This window comes from Schistocerca americana, chromosome 1, assembly GCF_021461395.2.
Source record: "Schistocerca americana isolate TAMUIC-IGC-003095 chromosome 1, iqSchAmer2.1, whole genome shotgun sequence".
Lineage (NCBI taxonomy): Eukaryota > Metazoa > Arthropoda > Insecta > Orthoptera > Acrididae > Schistocerca > Schistocerca americana.
The window spans coordinates 1,194,183,017-1,194,196,248 of record NC_060119.1 but is presented as its reverse complement, the minus strand read 5'-3'; the positions used below and the strand labels follow the sequence as shown (position 1 = coordinate 1,194,196,248).

Here is a 13,232-nt window from a genome sequence, read left to right as displayed (position 1 = left end):
TTAATTCTTTATGCTTTTACGACAGTGGCGTCACTACCACCGACGTCACCGAAATCTATGGCAACGTGGCATAATGATGACGTACGCCGACAAGTCAAAAGTCGTCTATGGCCAATACAGCAGCCACCACGATACTCAGATAAGAAATGTTCTAATGTGTGTGAAATCTTATGGGACTTAACTGCTAAGGTCATCAGTCCTTAAGCTTACACACTACTTAACCTAAATTATCTTAAGTACAAACACACACACCCATGCCCGATGGAGGACTCGAACCTCCGCCGGGACCAGCCGCACAGTCCATGACTGCAGCGCCTAGACCGCTCGGCTAATCCTGCGCAGCGATATCCAGTTACGACTAGGACGAACGTGTTGATCGTCTACGCACGTCTGATGCAAGAAAAAGGTTCAACAGGAATGTCGTTACGAGAGGGTTCATTCTTCATAGAGAGCTATTACCAATCGTATCTCCGTCAGAGTTCGTCGCGCGGACTGACTGAAGGTCTCAATTTGTCACCGTCTCTTCCATTTCCTTCCAAAATGCTGAGGCTCTTTCACCATACCGTTGGTCTATATACTTAAATGGATGTGGATATATACAGAAAGAACACCTCAGTAAAATGGGGTACGGCCCTTCAACTGTCCGAAAGAACAGACATCATATCCATATAAGTATACAGTTCTGGCAATACCGGCCATGACCTACTTCCTCTGCGCGGATGCACACATATTACCCGAACTCTTACGGGACTTAGTAAGAATGTCTTCGACGAGTAATGAGTGTGTTGGGTAGGGACACTACGAATGTAGTGTACGGTCATATAGGTGAGAAAGTAGGTCCCGCGGGAAGCGTGCGCGAGATAGTCCCTGCGGTCGCGCTATCCTCTGTGCCCTCGGTGGCTCAGGTGGATAGAGCGTCTGCCATGTAAGCAGGAGATCCTGGGTTCGAGTCCCGGTCGGGGCACACATTTTCACCTGTCCCCGTTGATACATATCAACGCCTGTCAGCAGCTGAAGGTGTTAATACATAATTCTAATACCGTTGGTCTGTCGCCTCTGAGAAACAGGATGTAGCAGTGAATTTAGCTTGCCCACCGCCTTATGACTGTTAACCGGTTTACTCTGTGCAGAATATGTGCTTCTTACGTTAAATGTAATGAGTCAAACTGATTTTCTGTGACGTAATTCGAACCTGCGAAGACCTGCTTTTCGGTGGCAACGAACTACGAAATACGCCATCTGAACATTTCTCAGAGACCGGCTCCGAGCTGAACGGCGGCGCGACCGTGGAAAGCTGGAGCTTCGTTAGTGCTCCAGAGGGAAATCCAGGCGACGTAATTAATAGTGCACTGCCCGTCGACCGATATGAAGGACAGCGACTTTTCGTTTCTGTGTGTCTCTAACCGTGCTGCCCAAACTGGCAAGTGAAATACATTGGAAAGACGAAGAGCACGAGTTTGCATCAGTATGTAGTAACGGAATATTATGTGATTTGTTAGGGCCGACACTATTTTACTTGTAGACTGATAGATCCCCGGAGTTGCAGTATGCAGTGCTGCAAATATGTGTGCCGGTTTATGTTATTACTGGATGCAGCCGTCTGTCTTTATAGTATCCTCGTTTCCGAACTGAGCATGTTCTCCCACGCAAACTCTTTTTACTAATATCTCAAAAGAACATTAGCGTATCAAATCACTTTTGAACCTGAACGTTGAAAACATATAATACCAAGAAAACGTTCCTAGGACCGAGTAAAGCCTGTCTTTGCGGCGGGCAGTACTGATGTACCAAAAATTTGGAATCCTTAGATTCCTTCTGGATTGGCATGACGATATAATTCGTTTTTTAAAACATCCATTTCATATCAATTACAGCTACAGGCAAACCAGTAAAAATAATAAGAGACACATTCCATGGAAATTCTGCACGAAATATTGCCTAGTACATTAAATTTCTTTTTATGCAAAATATTACACAATCTTACACATTGTCTGACGAAGAAAGTTAAGCACGCAAAAGACAAAAGGATGGTATTGTAACTTTGTACACATACACATGATCGGCGTGTATGTAAATGATGAGAGTTCCAGTTGTCTGTAACGGCCACAAGATTAGTGTTATTAATGTTCAGTGTTGCTATCAGGTCTGGTAGGAAAAATAAGGGGCTTGGACAGCGTCAGATGTTGAGCAATCACGATGAAGGACGCAAAGTTGTTGCGTACTCGTGTATTGTAGCGTTATCATCACCTGACACAGTTTGGAAAGGACCTGATTGTGAGTCTCCATTTGGCCAGCTGGCCAAATCGTGTATTATCGAGAATTGTTGGACATTCTGATGTGAAAGTGGATGATGTTGGACTACATGGGAATATGGGGGCAAGCATACTCGTCATCAAGGTTCCTGTCATTTTTTTCACCAAGCCAGTGTAGTCCCTGTACACTGAGCCTGTCATCTGAGAACAAGTAATGGACTAAATATTCGCGTCACACCGCAAAATTGACTGGTGAGTATCAGCAGCCCGACTGGGGAATTAGCGTATCATGACCATAATACAAACCGCTGCGTTTAGAATAGTGGCTTGAACGGGAAGTGTCATGGTGTGGGGAGCCATCGAGTATGACATGGTCATGGCTGGCCATGATTAACGAAACTCTGACAGCACTCCGATACGTCACGAAAATTGCCTCCTCATTGTGTTACCTTTCATGTGACCGAGCGAGGTGGCGCAGTGATTAGCACACTGGACCCGCATTCGGGAGGACGACAGTTCAATCCCGCATCCGGCCATCCTGATTTAGGTTTTCCGAGATTTCCCTCATTCGCTCCAGGCAATTGCCGGGGTGATTGCTTTGAAAGGGCACGGCCGATTTCCTTCCCCGTCCTTTCCCAATCCGCTGAGACCGATGTCCTCGCTGTTTGGTCTCCTACCCGAAACAATCCAACCGCTCTCATGTGACAGTATGGTAGTGCTATTTTTCAACAGTGCAATGCTCATCTATGGCACATGTCTCTATGAACTGTCATCGTAATACTGAGGGACACCAGTGATCACCGTAGTTCCCAAAATCTGTCCTCGGAAGCACATGTGTTGGACCAGCCAGGACGCCAACTCCGTTCCAGCGCCAGTATCCAAGGATATCAGTGACCAGATACAACGGACGAGCTTGCCTCAGACGAGAATAGAACGGCTTTATAATTACCTTACCAGCTGAATCTTCGCATGTATCCATGCCAGAGAGGGTGAAGCGTCGGAGCGATAAGTGGGCGCATTCTGTCAAATCCTTTGTAAATTTGAATCCATTTTGCAATCACTGAAAAAACATTACATATCCTCTGTACCCCTTAAGTTTCATTTCGATCCCTCTTCCCATTCTTGGTGTTCCCATTTTTTTCTTTCTTTCTGGCCACATCGGGCAGATGGATATCTTCACACTGGCGGGTTTTCCCACAGCTTGTCCCGAAATCCCCACATCGCGCCACACAACAATCTCTCACGACGCCTACGCCATCTTGTCCATGGGAACTGCCACTCTCTGCCTCTCAGTTGCAGCTCTGTTTTTGTACTGCAATGAGATTAAGAATGCACATAGGAATTTATTTTCGTACCACGTAATACTGCCAGCTAATGGCAACATTTCGCACTCTGTGAAGGGAATCGTCAGATCTGCTCCTTAGAATCCTCAGTCCACCTAATCACCCAGTAACTGGGGCTGATATTCAGCATCTCCCTACATGGTAACTACGAAATGCTACTAACAACTCAATGCCTTGGCTTTTACTGACGATCTGGTAAGAAATATGTATGGCTGGAAGCAATTGTAACGGGACAAACGGATGGATGAATCTCGGAAATAAAATCTCAAAATAAATTAAGCCTAAGCAGTGCTAATGGCAGTGAACAGGGAAGGGCGAAAAGTGAAATTGAAGCCAGGTAATTGGTCCCTCGGGAAATTTGGAGCACTTTGCCTACCTTGGAGGTGTAATTTCTCGAGACAGTCCAACCAAGAAGGAAGTGGCAATAGGGTTCTGAAGAAAATGATTCTGCTAACATGTTCGCTAGTGTAGGATCAAGATAAATCAGTAATGAGCAACAAATACGTGAATCCAGTCGTAACATACACTAGAAAAGAAAAAAAAAAAAAAAGAAAAACAACCACCTACCCTCTTAATGAGTAACGAAGAGGTGGGAGAGATGGCTGTGTTTCAGATAACAGAATTAGAACAAGCCACAGTATAAGTACCAAAGGGGTTTGTGTACACGTTAAGAAAGGAATCAAAAAGAATATTTCGAGTAAATCTGGAGAGAAAGTTGAAGTAAATCGACTAGCAAGAAGTTGGGCTCAGGTTGGATGTGCAAGTGCAGGCCAATGCGACGATAGGATGGACCTCCATAGGACGATACGGAGGGATTAATTCACAGCCTTCTCGAAACTGGAGGTCTTAATTGGAGATTATGACGAATACGAGCTTTGTGCCCCGTACACTGTAATGTCCCCTAGCGGTCGAAGCTTCACCTGAATTAAGCATTGTCATCGCTGCTAATTGTAATCCCCGAACCGTCATCGTCCCGTTATCCAGCTAGGAGGAGATTGTGAACCTCAGAAGTGCGACCTCTCACAAGAACAACAAAGGTGGCTGCCTTTCCGGTGTGAAATCCCTGCACCTTCGCTATAGACAGTCCCACTGTGTCCCTCAGCAGATTGGCACCTGCTGCGTCCTGATAGCGGCATTGGCGGGTGCGAGCTACCGGCGTGCCCTGCACTCGTCAATGTTACGGCTAGTAATTACGAGGGACGACGGGTGGTAGCGGTGGTGTTGGTAAGCTGCACGCGAAGCGAGTGAATGCTGCCGCCGGCGGCAGCGACAGACGGAACAAAAGCGGGATCTGTCGCAGCCTCTGGCCTCGTTTCCACTTTAGCTCGGCGCGGTCCCCCCCGTGTCTGCACGCCAGACCTTCCCCCACCCTCCCCCGCCCAACAACCCCCGACACCCCCTCTCCCCATCCTCTTCCGCGGCAGTAAGTCTCTCACCATCACATAATCCGGCGACGCGTCTTTTGTCCGAATTATCAGTACTTTTATATAATGAACGCCCGAGCCGCTGCTGCTGCTCCTGCTACTGCTGCTGTGAAAGGACATGCCCTACGGACAGAGAAGGGAGCGAGGGGTGAGCTCGTTGTGGGGTTGGCTGGAGCTCCGATGTGGAGGAACAGAAAACGCCAGCAAGCTCGCCACCGCCCCCGCTGCAGATAGGGTGGAGCGCCCTGCGAACACTGCTCCCTAGCGCGGACGTCGACAAACCCGCGCGGCGCCAGTTGATTCTTTTGTTCCGCCCTCTGTAAACACGAGTTAAATCTTGGAAGGTGTGCCTGCCTGCCGCTCGCGTTTCTCTCTCCAGTCGTCTGTGAATGAACTTCCATTCTCGCCCATCTCGTTTATTTTTCTTTTTCAGTTTTTTTTGTTTTCCTCCCTTCCCCTTCCCCTGCTTCGTGTAGGAGGATGAATCGTTTCAAATGGAATTTTAACTTCGCCTGGAAAAAATTTAAAAGTCAGTTTAGCTTTCTCGTTACTGCGAACGCGTCTACTCGTCCCGACACGAAGGCAGAAGACAAATTCAAACCTGAGGTCTCGGGTGACAAACACCCCATTTCGGAGAACACACAAACGTGCGAACGCTAGCCGATTCTGAAATGAAGCATGGCATACAAGAAGAAAATCTCATTCCATTACTTATTACAATTTTCCAAACTTCATAATCATATTAGCGTAACAATATGACACGTATAGCAATGTTTTATCTCACTGTTGACACAAAAAAATTTCGCAACGAGTTTTTTTTTTTTTTTTTTTTTTTTTTTTTTTTACATATGTAATACCTGACCTTACGTCGTTCATTTTGGACTGTTGTGAGGAATTGATAAAGAAAGTTCAAATAAAACATCTGCGTCAGTCATTCTTTTATTTCATCCCATGAGCGTTTCGAGGGTTTAGTCTCTCATCTTCAGTTGGAACAATGATATGTAATTTTTCTTAGGGAGGCTCAATAGCCGTAAGTTATTTTTAAAAAATGCATTTTCACCAAGAGTTGCTTATTTCCCTGTTTTCGGAATGAAAGTTAATATCCGATACCGATAGACGACTAATCCGACAAATAAACAGCTGGTGGTTTAAAATAACTTTATATACAAAAAAAGAAGGACAATAGTCTGTTACATTTTTGCTAGCTGGTAGCAGCCAGTTGATTGTCGTTGTTTTATTTTGCAAGTGATGGATGGGATGAAATAAAACGAGTGACTGTCGCGTGTAACTGTTTTATTTGAACGTTTATGTCATTCAGTCTGCTCCTCCACTTGTGGCAGGGCATTAATGTAGACATACTAGTGATGTAACCGTTGCAAATTTCCACAAATATAATTTTATTGCGGTTAATCAAACATCTTTCACTGTCACATTATCAGTGACCTCTTTACAACATATTAATTAATAATTAATCGGTGCCAGTGACCGAAAGAGGACCATCACGCGGCGTGACTTCTTGCAACGTAACTAATTACTCTGGTGCAGTGGTGCATGTTGTTATTTAATACAGCAACATGTCTCAATTATTCCTGCTATACAGGTGAGAGACGTTCGGAGAGATGCGTAGTTAGATGGGTAGGAAGAAGGGCCCATTGTCCGCGCATTATTTGGATTTATGTGCAGATATGAAAGGGGAAATACACTAATGGCCATTAAAATTGCTACACCACGAAGACAACGTGCTACAGAGGCGAAATTTAACTGACCGGAAGAAGATGCTGTGATACGCAAATGAAAGGTTGGCGCCGGTGGCGACACCTACAACGTGCTGACATGAGGAATGTTTCCAACTGATTTCTCATATACAAACAGCAGTTGACCGGCGTTGCCTGGTGAAACGTTGTTGTGAGGCATCGTGTAAGGAGGAGAAATGCGTACCATCACGTTTCCGACATTGATAAAGGTCGGATTGTAGCCTATCGCGATTGCGGTTTATCGTATAGCGACATTGCTGCTCGCGTTGCTCGAGATCCAATGACTGTTAGCAGAATATGGAATCGGTGGGTTCAGGAGGGTAATACGGAACGCCGTGCTGGATCCCAACGCCCTCGTATCACTAGCAGTCGAGATGCCAGGTATCTTATCCGCACGGCTGTAACGGATCGTGCAGCCACGTCTCGATCCCTGAGTCAACAGATGGGGACGTTTGCAAGACAACAACCATCTGCAGGAACAGGTAGACGACGTTTGCAGCAGAATGGACTATCAGCTCGGAGTCCGTGGCTGCGGCTACCTTTGACGCTGCATCACAGGCAGGAGCGCCTGCGATTGTGAACTCAACGACGAGCCTGGGTGCACGAGTGGCAATACGACATTTTTTCGGATGAATCCAGATTCTGTTCACAGCATAATGATGGTCGCATCGGTGTTTGGCGACATCGCGGTGAACGCACATTGTAAGCGTGTATTCGTCATCGCTATACTGGCGTATCACCTGGCGTGATGGTATGGGGTGCCGTTGGTTACACGTCTCGGCCACCTCTTGTTCGCATTGACGGCACTTTGAACAGTGGACGTTACATTTCAGCTGTGTTACGACCCGAGGTTCTACCCGTCATTCGATCCCTGCGAAACCCTAACATTTCAGCAGGATAATGCACGACCGCATGTTGCAAGTCCTGTACGGGGCTATCTGGATGCAGAAAATATGCGACTGCTGCCCTGGCCAGCACATTCTCCAGATGTCTCACCAACTGAAAACGTCTGGTCAATGATGGCCGAGCAACTGGCTTGTCACAATACGCCAGTCATTACTCCTGTTGAACTATAGTATCGTGTTGAAGCCGCATGGGCATTTGTACCTGTACACGCCATCCAAGCTCTGTTTGACTCAATGCCCAGGCGTATCAAGGCCGTTATTACGGCCAGAGGTGGTTGTTCTGGATACTGATTTCTCAGGACTATGCACCCGAACTGCGTGAAAATGTAATCACATGTCATATCTAGTATAATATATTAGTCCAATGAATACCCGTTTATCATCTGCATTTCTTCTTGGTGTAGCAATTTTAATGGCCAGTAGTGTATGAACATATGGCATACACAAGACGCAGTGACGAGCGAGTGTCTGTACTTTTAATAGGAAATTCATTTATACTTTGTAGTCGCGCTTTGGGAATGCTGCGTAATCCCGAGAAGAAGCGGCCCGCCGTCAATGGCAAACGAAGCTACACACATCAAAAATAGGTTTGCATCACCTCGATTTCGAGAGTTCCGGAACCTATACAGAAAATTGTAAGATAGGTCAGCATATACATTATTTACGCACTTTTTGTTGCTCAGGAAAACCGCACAGTGCATGTTGTACCACCATACAGCGAGATCTTCAGAGGTGGTAGTCCTGATTGCTGTACACACCGGTACCTCTAATACCCAGTAGCACGTTTCTAGCATTGATGCATTCCGCTATTCGTTGTGGCTTACTATCCACAAGTTCATCAAGGCACTGTTGGTCCATATTCTCTCACCCCTCAACAGCGATTCGGCGTAGACCCCTCAGAGTGATTGGTGGGTCACGTTGTCCATAAACAACCCTTTCCAATCTATCCCAGCTATGTTCGATAGGGTTCATTTCAGGAGAATACGCTGGCTACTCTAGTCGAGCTTTGCCGTTAACCTGAAGGAAGTCGTTCACAAGATGTGAACGTTGCAGGCGCAGGTTCAGGGCACCCTCTTGTCTTAGGGGTGGGAAACTGCCCCTACAGGCAGAAGAATCAGCAGTGATCAACGGCATGAGGATGCAGAAGGCAATGGAAACCACTGCACTAAAGACGCGTAACGCCTATCCACAGGACATGTGGCCTTTAATTAAAGAAGTGTCATGATGATCTCTCGATTGGAAAAAGATTCCGGAATAGTCCCCCCATTCGGATCTCCAGGAGGGGACTGCCAAGGGGGAGGTTACCATGAGAAAAAGATTGAATAATCAACGAAAGGATAATGTTCTACGAGTCGGGGCGTGGAATGTCAGAAGCTTGAACGTGGTAGGGAAACTAGAAAATCTGAAAAGGGAAATGCAAAGGCTCAATCTAGATATAGTAGGGGTCAGTGAAGTGAAGTGGAAGGAAGACAAGGATTTCTGGTCAGATGAGTATAGGGTAATATCAACAGCAGTAGAAAATTGTATAACGGGAGTAGGATTCGTTATGAATAGGAAGGTAGGGCAGAGGGTGTGTTACTGTGAACAGTTCAGTGACAGGGTTGTTCTAATCAGAATCGACAGCAAACCCTCACCGACAATGATAGTTAAGGTATACATGCAGAAGTCGCAAGCTGGAGATGAAGAGGTAGAGAAAGTGTATGAGGATATTGAAAGGGTAATACAGTATGTAAAGGGGGATGTAAGTTTAATAGTAATGGGGGACTGGAATGCAGTTGAAGGGGAAGGAGTAGAAGAAAATGACACAGGAGAATATGGGCTGGCGACAAAGAATGACAGAGGATAAAGACTAATTGAGTTCTGTAACAAGTTTCAGCTAGTAGTAGCGAATACCCTGTTCAAGAATCACAAGAGGAGGAGGTATACTTGGAAAAGGCCGGGAGATACGGGAAGATTTCAATTAGATTATATCAGGGTCAGGCAGAGATTCCGAAACAAGATATTGGATTGTAAGGCGTACACACGAGCAGATAAAGACTCAGATCAAAACGTAGTAGTGATGAATTGTAGGCTGAAGTTAAAGGCATTAGTCAGAAAGAATCAATACGCAAAGAAGTGGGATACGGAAGTCGTAAGGAATGACGAGACACGCTTGAAGTTCTCTAAGGCTATAGATACAGGAATAGCTCAGTAGGCAGTACAGTTGAAGAGGAATAGACATCTCTATAAAAAGGCCATCACAGAAGTTGGGAAGGAAAACGTACTGTAGGTACAAAGAAAGTAACTGCGGAGAAACCATGAGTAACAGAAAAAATACTTCAATTTGTCGATGAAAGGATAAAGCACAGAAATGTTACGGGAAACTCAGGAATACAGAAATACAAGTCGCTGAGAAATGAAATAAATAGGAAGTGCAGGGAAGCTAAGGCGAAATGGCTGCAGGAAAAATGTGAAGACATCGAAAGAGAAGTGATTGTCAGGAGGACAGACTAAGCATACAGGAAAGTCAAAACAACCTTCAGTGACATTAAAAGCAAAGGTGATAACATTAAGAGTGCAACGGGAATTCCACAGTTAACTGCAGCTGAGAGAGCGGACATGTCGAAAGAATACATTGAAAGCCTGTATGATGGGGAAGATTTTTCTGATGTGATAGAAAAACAAACAGGAGTCGATTTAAAAGAGGTAGGAGATCCAGTATTAAAAGCAGAATTTAAAAGTACCTTAGGAGGAGTTAAAATAAGGCAGAAGGTATAGATAACATTCCCTCAGAATTTCTGAAATCATTGGGGGAAGTGGTAACAAAACGACTATTCACGTTGGTGTGTAGAATGACTGAGGAACGAACTACAGACACGAGCTGTCTACCTCCTTCCTGGTGGAATGACTGGAACTGCTCGGCTGTCTGACCCGCTCCATCTAATAGGTGCTGCTCATGCATGGTTGTTTACATCTTTGGGTGAGTTTAGTGACATCTCTCAACAGTCAAAGGGACTATGTCTGTGATACAATATCCACAGTCAACGTCTATTTTCAGGACTTCTGCGAGCCAGGGTGATGCAAGCCTTCTTTTCTTGTGTGTATGTTACGTAATCTCTTTCTTACCTACTATCCGACATACGATGACTAATCATATCTAGACTGGGTACCAGCGTATGGTAAATGAGAGATATTGTTCATTCGATGTTATTATGGTTTATGAGAAACGTTGCATACAGAAGAGTTCCCTGAAGAATGATTACGTGATTTGCAAATAGTTGGAAGAGAAAACGAACTCTCTCTTACACTCCCCTACCGCTGCAGTTGAAAACGAAATCTCACGATACAGTTAGTGGCACTGCATAGCAGGGCCAGTGCATCAAGATTCGTCGAAAAGGCGACCGTGCAAGGTAAACGATACTACGAACTGAATCTTGGTGATGGATCACTTAATGAAGGAGGTACCCTCAGTAACATACAGCCGGGATCTCACAGGCAACAAATGTAGTGCCACAGCTTGTGGCTTTCTGAAATAACATCGCGAGCTACCGTTCACACAGGACGCCACAAATTCTACGTGGTTGCACAGCTTCCAGCATGACGGAAACTGAAATCATATGGGCGGGACTGAATATTACAGTGCAGGTTATATCACTAGAGCTGTGAGATAAAAGAAACAACAATCGGAGCCGAAAATTTTGTCTGCACCTGCAAAAAAACCAACAGCTGGCATGTAAATATCATCAGCTACCATTCCAAGATTTTAAGATCTTGATGTGATTACGTAGGCTTTCCCGGCGTAATAAGTCTTGAAAGTCTCTTCGGGTTTGCTGCCGGATCCTAAAATCAACTTGACTCGATATTTCGGCGATCCAACTGTTCGACATCTTCAGGAAAATGCTGCTTATGCTGATGAGTCCCGCTGAGAACTGACGCTAGGTTGCAAATCGACCTCCTATATAGGCCACCGTTGAGTACACATAGATCTGTGGCCTTTCTTCCTTATGCTGGAGGCTTATCGTTTGAGATCGGACGAATTTTAAGGAATTTTAACGTTAAGAGTGTTTTCCGTCCACCTTCTACGATTAGGGCACTGCTCGGCTCTGTGAAAGATGATTTGGGGCTTAGGAAACCCGGGGTGTACAAAATTCCCATGTCATTGTGGGAAAGTTTACGTTGGCCGTTCTATTCGCACAGTGCGAGACAGGTGTGTGGAACATCGCCGACATACGAGGCTACAACAGCCGGAAAAATCGGCGGTAGCAGAACACTGCCTAAATGAGGGACACCAAATGAACTTTGAGGAAACTGTTGTGGTTGCCAACATTTCCGGCTTTTCGAGCAGTGTGTATAAAGAGGCGATTGAAATGAGGTTGACTGATAATTTAATCAACAGAGACAATGGGTTTCCTCTTATCAAGACGTGGAATCCTGTATTATCTCGCATCAAAACTGAGCGTTCTTCGGTGCGGCCTCGATTGCGATATATCGTTGCCAGCAGTGTCCCACCAAGGGCGGCGCCACCTCCCTGTTTTGGAAGGCAGAAACCGTGATGGGCGGCGCATGCGCCGTGTACTGAACGGTGGCCTATATAGGACGTAGATTTGCAACCTAGCGTCAGTTCTCAGCGGGACTCATCAGCATAAGCAGCATTTTCCTGAAGATGTCGAACAGTTGGATCGCCGAAATATCGAGTCAAGTTGACTTTAGGATCCGGCAGCAAACCCGAAGGGACTTTCAAGATTTTAAGGTCTCATTGTATTCGTTGATACAGGCATTTCGAATAAGAAATTTCTGGTTTAATAGCTGCCACATCACACGCGGGACCTATTTACTGCATACGGTCTGTAATTTATAAAATTCTTTGTCTCAAGTACCACCGTGTTTATACGACTAACTCTTTTGGTTATATATATGAAGTTTATATATTTATTGACAAAAAAAACTTTTAAGATTTTGGGTTACGTCAGTGGTTTGCAAACACACACACACACACACACACACACACACACACACACACACACACACACATAAACACACACACATTGCAGGAAATACAACATTGGTTGCTCTTCCAGGCGATCACTGTTTTCAATTTTATTTTGCAATAAATTGAAACCACACTGAAATATAATGGAGCATAGAGGCAGTTATTCCACGATAAATGCGACGGAATGCTCATCCTTTGAAAAATTGCCACCAGGAAGTGCTGGTGCATGGGAAGTGAGGCAACAAAGTGCAACAAAAGGTTGAACTTTTTTTGGCATGTCAGAAGTGTCATTTCTTAAGTAGCGACACTAAAAACTGGTAGTTGACACATCCAATTGCTTTGCAACTGCAGTATGCCACTAGCTGCGGCGACATTTCTGTTGCGTGTGCGAACCCGGCTTATGCCTGTGCCGTACCACTGCACAGGGTAATAGCTGCACAGGCAATAGTCTTTAGTCAACCTACCCCTCCACAGGGATCTCGACTTTGAGTTTCCTAATAACGTTCAGGAAAATATCTTCGGTTGTCATGTGAGTGTCAAAAATAGGTCAGTATAAAAGACAGACCACCAACAGAAAAAAGCGGA

The 13,232-nt window shown here is 45.3% G+C and overlaps 1 non-coding gene across 1 annotated transcript; it reads left to right on the top strand.

The window, feature by feature from the left end:
- Nucleotides 1-889: 889 nt before the first annotated feature.
- Trnat-ugu lies at nucleotides 890-964 on the top strand. Its single transcript has one exon. It is a non-coding gene; the product is annotated as a tRNA-Thr (tRNA).
- Nucleotides 965-13,232: the final 12,268 nt, after the last annotated feature.